This window comes from Helianthus annuus, chromosome 7, assembly GCF_002127325.2.
Source record: "Helianthus annuus cultivar XRQ/B chromosome 7, HanXRQr2.0-SUNRISE, whole genome shotgun sequence".
NCBI lineage: Eukaryota > Viridiplantae > Streptophyta > Magnoliopsida > Asterales > Asteraceae > Helianthus > Helianthus annuus.
Window position 1 is genome coordinate 113896084 of NC_035439.2, and position 15299 is coordinate 113911382.

At 37.9% G+C, this 15299-nt stretch overlaps 1 long non-coding RNA gene across 1 annotated transcript; it reads left to right on the forward strand.

Moving 5' to 3' along the window:
* Positions 1 to 2727: 2727 nt before the first annotated feature.
* Positions 2728 to 5745, forward strand: LOC110866742. Its single transcript, XR_002551432.1, has 4 exons — positions 2728 to 4092; positions 4708 to 4779; positions 4862 to 5100; positions 5170 to 5745. It is a non-coding gene; the product is annotated as an uncharacterized LOC110866742 (long non-coding RNA).
* Positions 5746 to 15299: the final 9554 nt, after the last annotated feature.

Sequence of the window (15299 nt, forward strand, 5' to 3'; positions counted from 1 at the left end):
AACCAAATGTAAACTAGTAAAGATATAGGGAAGTAAATGTTAAAATGCACAAACTAATTTCACTCTTTTTATGTAAAAATTTACAAGTTAGAGAATAAATGTAAACTACAGAAAAATTGAGGGGTTAAATTGTAAAACTACAAACTAATTTAAACCTAAAATAGCTCAGCCCAATTGTAACCTCCGCCGTCCAGAACTCCAAATCTGTATACGACGACCATGAAATTACAGAAAAGCACTAGAAAAACTACTATGAACGCCATCAAAACAAGGTATATCTTCTTTCTTTCCTATCAATTTGAGCCTTCGGTTTCCATCTTCCTCGTTTCCCGGCAGAAGTTGCAGCACCGCCGCCGGAATTCGCCGCCTGAAACTTGACGGAAACGTTACCCGGTCCCCTTCTGCAGCACGTTTCCAGGTCGTACCCAACATGCCGGGGACGTTTCCCGGCCGTCCCCGTGCCGTTTCCGTCCCCTAGCAGTCCCCGGGACGGGAGACGACACCTCAATGGCGTTTCCGTGCTTCCGAGCCTACGAGTTGCGACGAACCTAACATATGGGAAAAATAGACGTAAGACATTGAACCACATACGCACCTTACGTCGTGTATGGACACAAATAATATTAAAAAAAACAAATTAATGTGTATTACAAAAATAAATACATGATTTAAATAAGTAATAAAAATAAAACAAAGAAATCATAAAACAAGTAATAATAAAAATAAAGATAACCCATGTACCTACAACTAAACTTTTTTGAAAAAACTCATAAAACATAATGTACAATACGTTTAAGCCCACAAAACATGCTAATTGATAGTATGGAAACTTTTTTGAAAAACTCATAAAACATAATGTACAATACATTTAAGCCCACAAAACATGTTAATTGATAGTATGGAAATGTGAGAGAACAGAAAGACTTTTGTGCAGCTTCATTTTCAAGTCCTCTAAAAACAACATAATTGTGTGCAATGCAGCAATGGCTACTTTTAATTTATCCTTTTGTGTGGTAATAAGATATGTTAAAAAAAAACTTAAAAGGGCCTGGATTTATGAACCAAAAACATTAAAGTCCAACTGTTTAGAAGCTCAACTGTTTTCGCCAATCAAATTCAGAAGCCCAACTATTATAGTGTGTAGTGGATTAATGAGTTGACCCAAATCAATAAACAAACATAATGGATTAATGAATAGAGCCCAAATTTTTTTTTTATCTCGCACAAGGCGAAACAATTTTTTTCTTATGATTTTCGAAAACGGCCCTGTGATATAACATAGTTAAACAATATAGAAAACAATAGAGCCCAATTTTTTTTATCTCGCACAAGGCCAAACATTAATGATAACAACCACAGGGCTAACATGTACACAAGTATTCTAAGCCAGAAAGAAATGATAGAGATGGAAAACCGGAACTTAGAGTTGTACCTGCAGAATTGCTAAATAATTCAAGAGAATGACAGGCTAAGGAGGATAGCTCAAGAGTTGAAGTTGAACAAGGAGAATCAGTCTATGCTAAACAAAAACTCGATGATCCAAACTGCGTCAAAAAACCCGAGCCTGGCCTCCAACTGCAACTCCAGCTCGGTTCCAATTCCCAGAAAGAAGAGAAATCCAGCAAAGCTGACACACATTCAAACCCTTAGATGTGTGTCGTCTAATCAGATATCTGCTGTAAACAAAAAAGGCATCCGTCTTTTCTATATAATAATATAGTTTTCTTGAATAATTGAAAATATGTCTCTATATCACATTTGTTTTGTTCCATGGACTTAAGAAGTGATTGTTCTTTAAACTTTTAAAGTCAAGTTGCAGTAACATTTACTTAAAAGTGGCAAGGGTATGAATTGTTTCTTAAACAAGAAAAGTAATAATACCACTCGTGGCATAGCGTTGGTTCGCATTATTATCGCAAAACACTATTTGGCCCGTTAAGGATCTAAAAAATCTTAAATGAACCATTCATGAGTATATGGGTCGAAGGTGTTGGCAATCGGGCCCAAGAAAACGAACACAAAATATTGATCTCAACTAAGATCAACTCTTCGTTTATCATAAAAACTTACTCTACAAAGTACATGAACCCTAACTATCTATATATATTAAATAACTTCCTAACCCTACTCAAACTCATACTTCTATCTTCTACACATTCAAATAATTAGATAAACATTAAAACTAATCTTAATCCTACTAGATAAATCAAACTTATCATTCTAGTAGCATGTTCATGGTATAAATCTTTGGGCTCGACGAGTCAACAAAAGCCAAGGAATTAATCATGTTCATGTGAGAAAGAGCCGGATGGACTCCAAATATTGATTTACAGCCCACTTATGAAGTAACATAGACAAATGTCACACACGAAAAAAATTCAACTCACTTTTCTCGGATTCTAGAGCTTTCCGAGACCATCTAGTCGCCTTCACAATTGTCTAGAAGACTCCGTAACAACCCAAAAAATTCCAACCATCTTGGAGGCCATAGAAATGTCAAGAAGGGCCTAGAAATCCCTAGAACGGGCCGGTCAAAATATCCCATAAAGTGAAGCCGTATAACACTCTAGAATCGGCATACAACAACAACAACAAATATCTATATATTTACACAGAATTATCTAACAACTAGTTGGTAGATTTTATATAAGAACCATTTAGATCAAATCTACGTCATATAAATAGATGATTTTGGGTCTCATTTGAGACATCCTAGTAACATATAAACGATCCACATCTTTGTAAAATCCTCTTATGTAATGGGATACAAAGCCTTTTACTTGTGTTCAATAGGGGTGTAAACGAGCCGAGCCGAACCGAGTGAGCCAAGGCTTGAGCTCGGGCTCGAACAGAAATGAGCCGAGCCAACTTGGCTTGGAAAAAATCAAACGAGCTGAATGTATAGGCTCGAGCTTGGATCGAAGAAATCTCGAGCCAGCTCGAAGCTCGTTAAGCTAGCTCGCAAAAATTGTATTTTTTTTTAATTTAAACCAATTGACCACCCAACTAAAATGGCCTATGGGTATAAAAGGTTTAAATAGCCAAAAGGGTCAACTTGGACTAGTAATTTTTAACTTAAGGGGTTCTTCGTTTATAGATAGTCTCCCCTCTATATTCTTGTTTCTAATAGCGAGGTGGGACAAAGTTTTAATCCAATCCTGCCTCTTCTTTTATAGCTAATCCAACCTTTTCATATATTAATTCAAGGTCGATGCGGGACTCCTTTTTTAAACCAAACCTGCATATTAATTTGTTGCACATCCATGGATGTACAGTTTTGAACTTTCTTATGTTTAGTTAAATGCAAGCTGAGACTTGTTAGTATCAAAATTTTCACATAACTTATTTAATAGTATATCAATGTGGCAAATAAATCAAGCTTTTTTTTTTTTTGAACGGCAAACATTACATAAACACTCCTCCTAAATTACATCAATTCTACCCCATGCCAGGATTTGAACCCTGGTCTCTCCCCAAGAGGCGCAAAGCCTCTACCACCCCACCAAAGTGGTGATGGCAAATCAAGCTATTAATATGGAAAAATATGGTCTATGAGTGGTTGAATGCTACTACAAAGATAAACGGTAATTAAATCTATAATACTATATAAAGGAAATGTAACGTACAGAATTGTAATTTTACATCGTATACAACTTTTAAGCAATAAGTACAAAGGATTGCAACACAGTTAAGAAGGATAGAATAGGAAATACACCAATATTTTAAGACACTCTAAGGGTAAGATAGTAAATTTATCTATACAATTTTAATGTTATTCCACCTTTACCCTTTTTGACTCTTCCGTGGTTCCCATCACAAAACCTCTTATTCAATGTCCAATTCAACGTTGCCATGGAAGCATCTCCCCTTAAATTGGGATTTAAGGGTTCAAAAACTATATCCACAATCATTCAAAACAAGCGTCTCTTTGTTTCCCCTGAACTGAAAGAGTGGGAGGCACCAAATAGAAAACTAACCTAAATGGATTCTCAATCGATCTAAAAATTGAAGATGCACCAGATGCTCTGTACCGTTGCCGAGATCTCGACAGATCTGGGTTTCGTATTTGGCCGATCATTAACAATGTTCAAGGTAATTTTCAAATTGTTTACTATGTAATATAAAATTGTTTTTTCTGTTATGGTGATTTCCAATGACTATTCCAGAAAATCGGAAGAAGAGGATTTTTATGCTTTTCGTTGCATAACTGATAGTTGGGGGGCTCAAGGTCCGTCGGTGTCTTAAATGAAATTGTGTGCGACTTATACATCAATAGTTCTAATACTTTATTCATTTGCTTTGCTTGATTTAGTTGGTAATTTTAGCTAAATTTGGTGCTCTATAACTGATTTGTATCTGTCTGACTTGATTCCATCAGCTCTCACTAAGTTGATTGTGATTTATTTAGTTGGTATCGTCAAATTTGAATCTCTATGCTATTGTGGTTGTGATTACTTTCTTCATTTCCTTGATTAATGTAGTAAGTTTTATGCTCTATCAGATTTATAACGGTTTGATGTTATTAAGATGTCTAGTTTGTAAGTGTTGAACAAATTTTATAGCTTTTTAATATGTTCTTTTGAGTACTTGTTCTTTCTATCGAGTGATCTGATTCTGCTAGTGGGTGCTGAATTGATTTAAAATTGTTTGATTTGATCATGATGTTGTGTCCTTAACTTTTCCTCTCTCTGATTTTGGTATTTTCAGATGTGGTGGTTCTTCAAGCCGAATCCAACTGAAAGCGTCGGCTCTCCCAAATGAAGGATCTGATACACCTAGGTTAGTAGATTCAAAATCATTGTTTGATTATGAGGTTGTTTGGTACTTCGAATGCATTGTTTGATTATGAGTTTATTTACAGCTTCAAAAAAGTCTTGCTGTTGAAACCATCCATAACTGGCTACACGGTCTCTGTGGAACAAAATGAGCTTACTTTTAAGCCGGAGATAGCTGGTAATGACATGGTTGCTAATGAAACCTCTTGCCTGTTGGCTGGTCTCCGTGAAAAAATGCCCTGTTTTGACTGGTGATAACTCTTGTTCGTCAACCGACCTTTGTGAAAAATGTCCTATCTTGATTGCAGAGTTACCAACCGCGAAGGTAATGTGTTTTTAACATTTTTTGTTTAATTGATCTATATTAGTCATAATAATTCCGTTTTCTTTTTAGGCATCCCAAAAGAATTTTATAGAGTGGGGAAAGGATCAAGTTTATCAGCTTTCTGAGAAAAACCAATGGTTTATAGAAGAGGTTCTGAAAGAGAGTTTGGTCGAAGACATTGAGAAATTGTTTGAGATGATTGATTGGGAGAAGTTGTTGCTTATGTTACCTTTTTACCAGCCTAACAACCCAGTAACCATTGGAGTCAAATTCTGTGTGCCTGTTATCTTCTTCATTTTGAAGTACAAAAAGTTGTCCTCAATGAAAGGTGTTGAGAAGAAAAAAGAGTAAACAAGAAAGACGTAAATAATAAATAGTATCAAGTATATGTTTTCGTTAGAAACTTACTGCCACAGTGACATTCAGTGAAAAAGTAAATAAATAGTATGAAGTATATGTTTTGGTTAGAAACTTACTGCCACAGCGACATTGAGTGAAAAAGTAAATGTTGGAGGTACAACATGTTAAAACGTTACTTAGGATGCTTTGCACAGTAAAAAGTTGTCTATTCTGATTCGAAATATTCTATGACAACATATAGTCTGTAGAGTTTATTGTTGAAACAAGATTACAAGATTAACTGAAGGATTGTTAGTGTGTTTTCAAGGTTCTTAGTAGGGTCTGTAGTTGTTTTCTTTTTAAAAATAATGAGTCACACTTGATGTGGTAAATAGTGATTTACCACCTGGTTGTTAGGCAACCCCATTGATATAAATTATAATACTTTTCATTCATTAATTGTATTTTTTGGAGCAAAAAAGAATAATATCTGGAAACGATATTGAAGGTTGTGTTTTTTAACAATAATATATGGTTGGGTCAAGTCAACTGAAAAAAAGTATAAGCTCATCTTTTTTACATCCAGCCATATTCTTAGAAAAGTGTGTTGACTTGACTCAAGAGAGTACATTTAGGCCGGAGGGTGTGGAGGCGCCACCGCTGCCACCTCAACACCTCCCCACACCGCCAGAATTAAGTCGGGGCGCCATGGGAGTCTCGCCACTGTGTTAACGGAGTTGATCGAGAATTGTTAAAGGGAAGGGGTCAAGATAAGGGGGCGCTATAGGCATTGAGGGGGCTTTATCCAACACCCTCCAAATTAAGGGAAGGCGTGATAAAGCCCTCTGGTTGACGTGGATCTGACATGGCGTGATAAAGCCCCTAGTGGTTTTATCCCACACCCCATAGCCTTAGCCATACGGCTTGTTCAAATTTGATATTTTGTTTTGTATTTCAGTTGATTTGAAACTTCAGTTTGTTTTCTTTTTAACTTAACGAGCAACATTGAAGACCGTTTTGCAACATTTTTCAAGTAAGATGAAGCATGAACTTCACAATCCTATACTCCTAAGTGCATATTCATGTAATCAGAAGTAATAGATTAGAATGATTTTTGTATATTTAGAATAGATCCCTATCTTGTTCATTAAGTTATCTTGTACATTAAGTTAAGGTTATCTCCTACCAAAATTAGAGGAGAGCCTTTTGTATTTAGGCTATAGGGTGTGGGGATCATGGTTGGGACATGATTTTCCACCTAGGAACATGAATGGAAAGCTACACCACCCCCTTGATTGATCCACCATGGTTTGCATAGATTAAACCATGGCAACCATGGTCCTCCTTTCCATTTTTCAACAAATCATTTCCTTTTTTTAGACAAAGATAATAAATAAGGGGCTAATGGTTTGGGTCATGACCATACCCGTAGGGTAGTGGTTTTGGATGGTGGATTAAAGATAAGTTACATGGCACTAACATGAAGGGTCATGAGGGTCATGACCACACCCTATAGCCTTATAGGGTATTTTATCAATGAAGAGATCATCGAATTTTCTAAACCTTTATGGTATCAGAGCATTAGTCGATCCTCTGACCATATTTTTTTCTCCTTCTTCTCGGCTCATAACATCAGCCGATTTCCCACCCCTCTTCTCGGTTCATAACATCAGCCGATTTCACATCTATGGCATCTCAACTTCACCCCGCAGTCACTGTGTCTAACATTCGTACCCTCATACCAGTCACGCTCGATAATGAAACCGGCCATTACACAACGTGGTCGGAATTGTTCAAAATTCAATGCAAATCTTTTCAGGTCTATGATCACCTTCTGCCTCAGGTCACTCCTGCTACATCATCATCAGACAAAGAAAAAGACAAAGAATAACCGTCGGCTGAAACTTGGGAACGGTTGGATTCGATTGTTCTACAATGGATTTACGGTACAATTTCCTCTGATCTTCTCAACACCATTCTAAAACCCAATATCACTGCCCATGATGCCTGGACCGCACTCGCGAATCTGTTTCAAGACAATAAAGCTTCTCGCACAATCGACTTAAACAACCGGTTTGCCAGCACCTGCCTGGATCAGTTCTCAACCATGACCGCCTACTGTCAAGCTATGAAAGTCATTTACGATCAGCTTATGAATATCGGCTCTCCGATCACCGATGAACAGCTTGTCCTACAGATCCTAACTCCTAACTGGGCTCACTGAACAATACGAGAGTGTCGCCCTTATCATTCAACAAACGAAACCATTGCCTACTTTTTATGAAACCCGATCTCAATTGTGTACGGCAGAAACAAGGAAGATAAATCAAGCAAAGCAAGCCGCTAATCTCGCCGGAACAGCCCTAACGGCAACCTCCGATCACGGCTCCTCCTTCAGGGCACCAGACACTCGAACCTCGGAAACCAGGTCTGATTCGGAACGTGGCAGAGGACGCGGCCGTGGCAGAGGACGCGGCCGTGGCAGAGGTTGCGGCAGGGGCAGAAGTGCTTTCCGTGGATGTGGCGGCTGGAACTCCTCGGGTACTCAATATGGACGTGGTGGCTGGACTACATCAGGCTCCAATGGAGCGCATCTTCCACAGTACCCATCTTATCCATCTTTCCCTCCTAATTGGGTCGGTCAACAACACTTACAACATTGGGCCACTCCACAGCAACATTCTTGGGCCCAATGGATGGTGCCTCCATGCCCCTACCCATCTGCTCCCAAACCGAACAGCGCTGGCCCAGGTGTTTTGGGCCCTCGGTCAGCCCAAAATTATGCCGTTAGTCAAGTCTCCTCTACAGATGGCTACACACCAACGGACCTGACCCAAGCTCTTTATCACATGGCACTTAATCAGCACGATCCAAATTGGACCATGGACACAGGTGCGTCAGATCATATGACCTCTACTAATTTTCCGTCTTTATTTAATAATTGCATGTCTCGTAATATTGTCGTCGGTAATGGCAAAACCATACCCGTTATTGGACAAGGAAACCAAACCTTACCACCACCCTTCCCACCCTTCAAATTAAATAATGTCCTTTATGCCCCATCTTTAATTAAAAACCTTCTTTCGGTCTGTCGTTTTACTAAAGATAATCATGTGTCTATAGAATTTGACCCCTTTGGTTTTATTGTGAAGGATCTCAAGACCAGGAATCCTATCCTACGATGCAATAGTTCTGGTGACCTGTACACATTGGATCCCACTCAAGTGTCCAAGGTCACCTCACCATCTACCTTTACCACTGTGTCTCAAGATCTTTGGCATCAACGCCTTGGCCACCCTGGCTCAAATTTATTGCATTCTCTTAAAAATTCCAGTTTTATTGATTGTAATAAGGCAAAAACCAAATTATGTTAATCGTGTGTTTTTGGTAAACATGTTCGTCTTCCGTTTATTGATTCTGTCAATTTCACTTCTTTACCTTTTGATATCATACATAGTGATTTATGGACCTCACCGATACTTAGTAGTGGTGGGCACCGTTATTACATTCTATCTTTAGATGACTTTACCATTTTTTGATGGACTTTTCCCCTTAGTCAGAAATCACAAACCTTCTCCACTTTTAAAAACTTTGCTAACTACATTACCACCCAATTTGAGCGTAACATTAAACAATTTCAATGCGATAATGGAAAAGAATATGTAAACGCTCAATTTAACCAATTTTGTCATTCTAATGGCATGAAATTCCGATTTTCTTGCCCACATACATCGTCACAAAATGGTAAAGCCGAACGAAAAATTCGCACAATTAATAACATTATTCGAACTCTTCTAGCTCAATCCTCTATGCCTAACATTTATTGGCATCATCCTCTCGAAGTTGCCATTTATCTTCTTAATATCCTTCCTAGCAAACTTCTAAACTACCGGTCCCCTACCCAATCCCTCTACCTCACCCAACCCACATATACTCATCTTCGTGTTTTTGATTGCCTATGTTATCCTCTAATTCCTCACACCACTATTAGTAAACTTGAACACAGGTCCATGCCTTGTGTTTTTCTTGGATACCCCCTAATCATCGAGGATATAAATGTCTTGATCTTGCCACTAACAAAATTCTCATAAATGTCTCGATCAGTTGGATGTCACCAATGCCTTCCTACATGGAAATATTAGCGAAATAGTTTATATGTATCAACCCATGGGGTTTCGTCATCGCCAGTATCCGGATCACGTTTGTTTATTAAAGAGATCATTATACGGATTAAAACAGGTACCCCGGGCATGGTACCAGCAGTTACGGATTTTGTCTTGTCCATTGGTTTTCAGCAGAGTAAGTGTGACAACTCGTTATTTATATATCATCAGGGTTCTGACATGGCTTATTACTTATTTATGTTGATGATATTATTCTTACAACATCCAATGATACTCTACGAGCTACACTTATACATCAATTGGCCGCCGAATTTGACATGAAAGATCTTGGACCATTGAGTCATTTTTTGGGGATTACTGTAACACGACAGCACGATACTATGTTCTTGTCACAGCAATCATATGCATTAGACATTATTGATCGGGCCGGTATGTCATCCTGCAAGTCGTTTCTACTCCCGTGGACACAAAATCTAAACTTAGTGCCTCTTCAAGTGACCTATTCGAAGACCCTACGTTATATCGTAGTCTAGCTGGTGCACTTCAGTATCTTACATTCACCAGACCAGATATTAGTTATGCAGTTCAGCAAGTATGTATGCATATGCATTCCCCTCCGATTGATCATTGAAATTCTCTTAAACGCATTATTCGATATCTACAAGGCACTACCTCGTTTGGTCTCACTTTGGGTACCTTCCGTGATCTCTCATTACGCGCATACACTGATGCTGATTGGGCTGGTTGCCCTGATACTCGACGCTCTACTTCAGGGTATTATGTTTACTTGGGTTCTAATTTATTAGAGTAAACTGCAATTTTACCCCCCTGAGGTTAGGGGTCATTGGCATGTCTACCCCCCCTAAGGAAATAATTGCAATTTTACCCCCCACTGTTCACTGTTATGTTGCAACCTTACCCCCGACCTCAAATTTGTTGACTAATCTGTTGACTATAACTTGAAATGACTATAATGCCCTTTTCATATTACCCCCTGTGTTTTGTGCACTCTGTGATATTACCCCCTGCCACCACTGCCACCGCCATTCACCACCACAACCACTACTGCCACATCCAGCCACCACCCTCAACCATTTTTCAGTGTTTTGTCACTAATTAAGCAATCTTGCACATGTTTATCATAATAAATTAAGCAATCTTAACATCCTCCGTAGCAACTTCCATCAACACCGGTCATCTTCTCCGACCACTCATCTCCGGTGTTGATGGTGGAGCACGGCGTCCAATGGCCACCATTAATGCAAGCGATCGCACACCACCATCCACCGTTAACCCTCAGCAGTTTGATCACCTTCAACTCTGTCATCACCATACCACCCTCATTGTGAGCCATCTTCCAATCATCACTGTACCAAAAGTGATGATCTCTATTTTGCGAGTTGCAGTGTTCTTTGATGCATTTGCTTAAGTACTTTGGTTATCTAACGATTAAGTACCAAGTACAACAATTCGAAAAGCTAGTCCCTCACTAATGACACACACATAACCAAGATAAGAAACTTGACTATATCAGATCAATAACCAAAGCTGGGGTGAAATAATTAGAGCTGGAAACGCGAGTGCCCATCCTGCATAAGCTTGATTATTTGATCACAAAAAGATCCATCCATTGACACAGACAAAGACGCCAACTTTCTCTAAAACATGTTAATCTGAGATATTATAAGAGAATCCTACAATTTTAACAATAATCAATTTATTCTAACTCCTTATCTACATTATCTTTCTATAGGTAATCTTTCTACACATAGTGATGTTCTAAGTTTGTCATCAAAATTCAACACATGTAAATTTAAAGGAACTTTTATTCACACTAACACATTACTCACTTCAAATTTCAGTAATAAACAATCTGAAATTTCTTCTAAATTATCATAACAACAATTCAGATTTAAGCTCATCTAGTCAAGTAAATCAAACCTAACACTTATCTTCCACACCAACACTAGTTCCTAACAAAACTAAGAACACACAGCTAGCACCAACATTCCCCCAAATTCATACAATCAAATCACCAATAAAATCAAATACATTACAGATTCAACATCTAGCACCTTACACATCACTCAAACTATCATAAACCCTAACCCTACAACCAATTTCATCCGTACAATCTAATACATTATAAGATTAGTGTAATTGAACTCTTCTTTGAGCAATGGAACAATCTTCTCTTGGTACGCTGTTTTGAGACGGTTATAAGTACCGGCTCTGGCGAAGCCAGGGTTGGTACTACTCGAGCATACTCGAAGAATGTCGTAGTATACTTTCGACAATCTACATCCACCATCCGGTGGGTTAGAAACTTGTTTGTCATTTGTTCCTTTTCATATTCGGGACAGAATTTTCTTTCTACCAAGCTCTTAAATTCTTCCCAGTTCATAGCATACGCCATCCTTCTTCCTTTTGATTGTAACACCGTATTCCACCATTCTAGCGCCCCTTCTTTGAAAAGATTTGACGCGTACATGACCTGATCATCCTGAGCACATTTACTTATGGCAATTACTGCCTCAGTTTTCTCTAACCAACGTAGTGCCGCAGTCGCTCCTTCATTGCCTGTAAACTCAGATGGTTTACAAGCAAGAAATTCCTTGTAAGTGCAACCAAGCGTTGCAACTTTCATTTTCTTAGGGAGCGGCGCTTGTTGTGGTTCATTATCATGATTAACATGATCATTGCCTCCGTTTACGCTATTACTGAAGTTATCTTCAGAAATACGTTTGCTAGGAACAAGTTGTTGTGGTTCTATTGGATTTTTAACAGCAGCAACGATTGCTGGAATAGCGTTGGCTATCCCTTGAGCAACGATATTTTCTATATCCTGCCTAGTCATATATTGATCCCCCGGTTGTTGCTCAGAATCATTAACTGGTTCATTATTCGCGTTTTCCATCTGATAATTAATGTATATATATAAATATATAATTTATTAGTATCAACAATTATACCTAAAATCATCATATAAATTTCACAATATACATATAACCAAATTATCGATTTTTTGATTCCTATTTTTATATTTTATAGGAGACATCAATACACACTTTTACCTTGTAATGATTTTATAGGTTGATTTTTTTTATTACTATTATACAAGCACAGTTCCATAGATCCCCTATCCTGTGGATGATATTCTAGTAATGGTGTTTCCTCTCATCGTATTTCCAGGAGATCTGTCCCCCAATCTCTTGGATCCTATTTCCATTGTCCATTAGTTCTTCACCAAGGCGAAGTTTAGCTGTATTCTCGTTACTTATTTGGTGGATTTGGTAAAGCTTTTGAATTGAACTGAGGAAAAAGCTTATAGGGATGGTTTTGTAACTGTATTTCGTTAATCAACCATTCGTCTATTTGCGAGTGGATTGAAGGGTTTGGAATAGCTGGTTCTAAGTTTATTGGTAGTTGTGTTTCAAAAATATTTTCTTTAACAGACTTAATAGTATTATAGCTTGCCATTATAAAATCTAACTCTTCCTGAGATGGTAACTTTTCAATTTGCCTAGAACTTTCCCCAATTTCTATTTCCTTGGGCTTGGGTTTCTCGAGAGGTAAAGCATCGAATTCTATAGGTTCCTCTATGTTTGGTATATATCTATTGAAATCTCTGGAGACCTCTACTCTTACTGGATAGAGATTTAAATTCTGAAGGGCCTCAGACAAGTTACTCATGCTGTTTAGCAAAATAGACATAGTCAGAATTCATAAAATTTATAGAAAACTTTTTAAATATTAGTTCCTACTGGGTACTATAAAAATAACTGAAATTTACATCACACAAGGTTTTATTTGTAAATTTTATGATATTCTTGATAAGACTTCTAGACTGTAGATAATAAAGGTACTAATACTTGAATCAAATTATTTAAGAATTTGCATTACTTGCTACATTGACTAGCATATAAAGATCTGCTCATACTGTACATAATTAATCAGATAAATAAACAAATAATCACAAAATAGCAATTAATGGAAATTAAGTATTTTCTAAATACTTAATTGGCTTAAATCAGTGGCTTGAGAAGTGGCTTTGATACCACCTTATTTCTGTCACGGCCCCCGACCCGGTTTGACCCGTTTCAGGAGCCGCGTGACAGAAATCCTGCGGTATTTAAATTTTAGGAGACAGCGGAAGTCTTTTTTAAAACAGGATCTTTTAATAATTCAAACTGCCCGTTTTATAAATGAGGGATAAAATCCCATAATTTACAATAATGCGATTTCTCCGGGAAATCTTTATTTTCAAAATATGTTTCTTTTATTTATTTACACTGAGCCACTTTTCTAAGCTGGTAGTGCTTCCTGGCACTTTTCTTTGCTCACAACAGATCACCTGAAACATGTTTGAAAAAGGTTTTGTCAGCGGGGAAATACTGAGTGAGTTCATTCAGGTTTTATGAAATGACCCATAGTTATAAATTACAGCATAAGAGCAATTACGATGGTTCCTATCTTATCTTTATCTGGCTTTCTGTCACAATGGTGACAAGTCACAATGGTGACGATGGTCATACCACTATTAGGTCAATGAACTCTAATAGTGACGTTCCTCCCTAGTAGGTCAATGAACCTAACTGGGAGAAATAGTAATGTGCACAATACCCCACTAACCAATAAATCAAGATATCCACGACTTAATCCCTGTAATTATAACCTTTGAAAATAATTTGGAGTATTGTAAAACAGTTGATAAAAAGAGAATGACTCACTTTGCAGATTTAACGAGCAAGATACAAGCCTTACTGATTTGCCTGTGATTAAACTAATTTAAATAATAATGCACACACACAACCGGGTTAGTGATCAATACAGCATTTACGATAACTCACGAGATCAAATTCTCACAACAAACGACAAAGTGCGATACTTAAACATCCATCGATTTAACGACGAACGACAAAGTATAACCCTATGTGGGCAGCACTTAAACATCCATTGGATATATTGATCAATCGGAAAATGAATCGTAATAGCGATTGAGTTATTACCCTGATTGCGGCAGCACTTCGTGATCCGTGTGTGTTAATTGTAGTGTTTTAGCTCTATCTCGACGCACACAGTGAAATTGTGCGTCGTTTTAACAACAGAAATCAAGTGCCAAAGCTGGCTATTTATACACGAAATTGGCCACGCTTACGGACCGTAAGCCTTATCCCTTACGGTCCGTAAGGGATAAGAACCGACTATAGGGTAGCCCCCTACGCATGTAGCTTTGCTGAGTTGACAGAATGGACCAATCAGATTTAAGCAACGAGTTATTTTAGATAACTATCAACTAGGGTTTGTCCCCCTTGAGTTTTAGGGGCCCTGATCCTGATTCCGATTGTTCTGAAATTTTTAGGGTTTGTGCAGAATCACTTGGGTGTCTCAATTAGGGCTTTCTTTTGGGATAATTATTACCCTAATTATTAATTTTTGTGAGAGTTATTACACCTTGCGGTCCGTAAGCCTATGGCGGAAACACTTTTACCCCTTCACCCCCCTTACGGTCCGTAAGGCATAACCCTTACGGTCCGTAAGCGATCATCAGTGGCAAAAAAAAATTAACCTTTCATGTATTGAACGGTCAACTTTGAATTAATAATTTTGATGGCTGGCCTTTTACCCATACTTGACCAGATGCCTACCCCATATGCAATATGGGTTTGCAAGAAGGATGGGCTTATGACCAATTATTTGTCTTGCATTATTTTCTTAGGATTAGATTAGCAACTT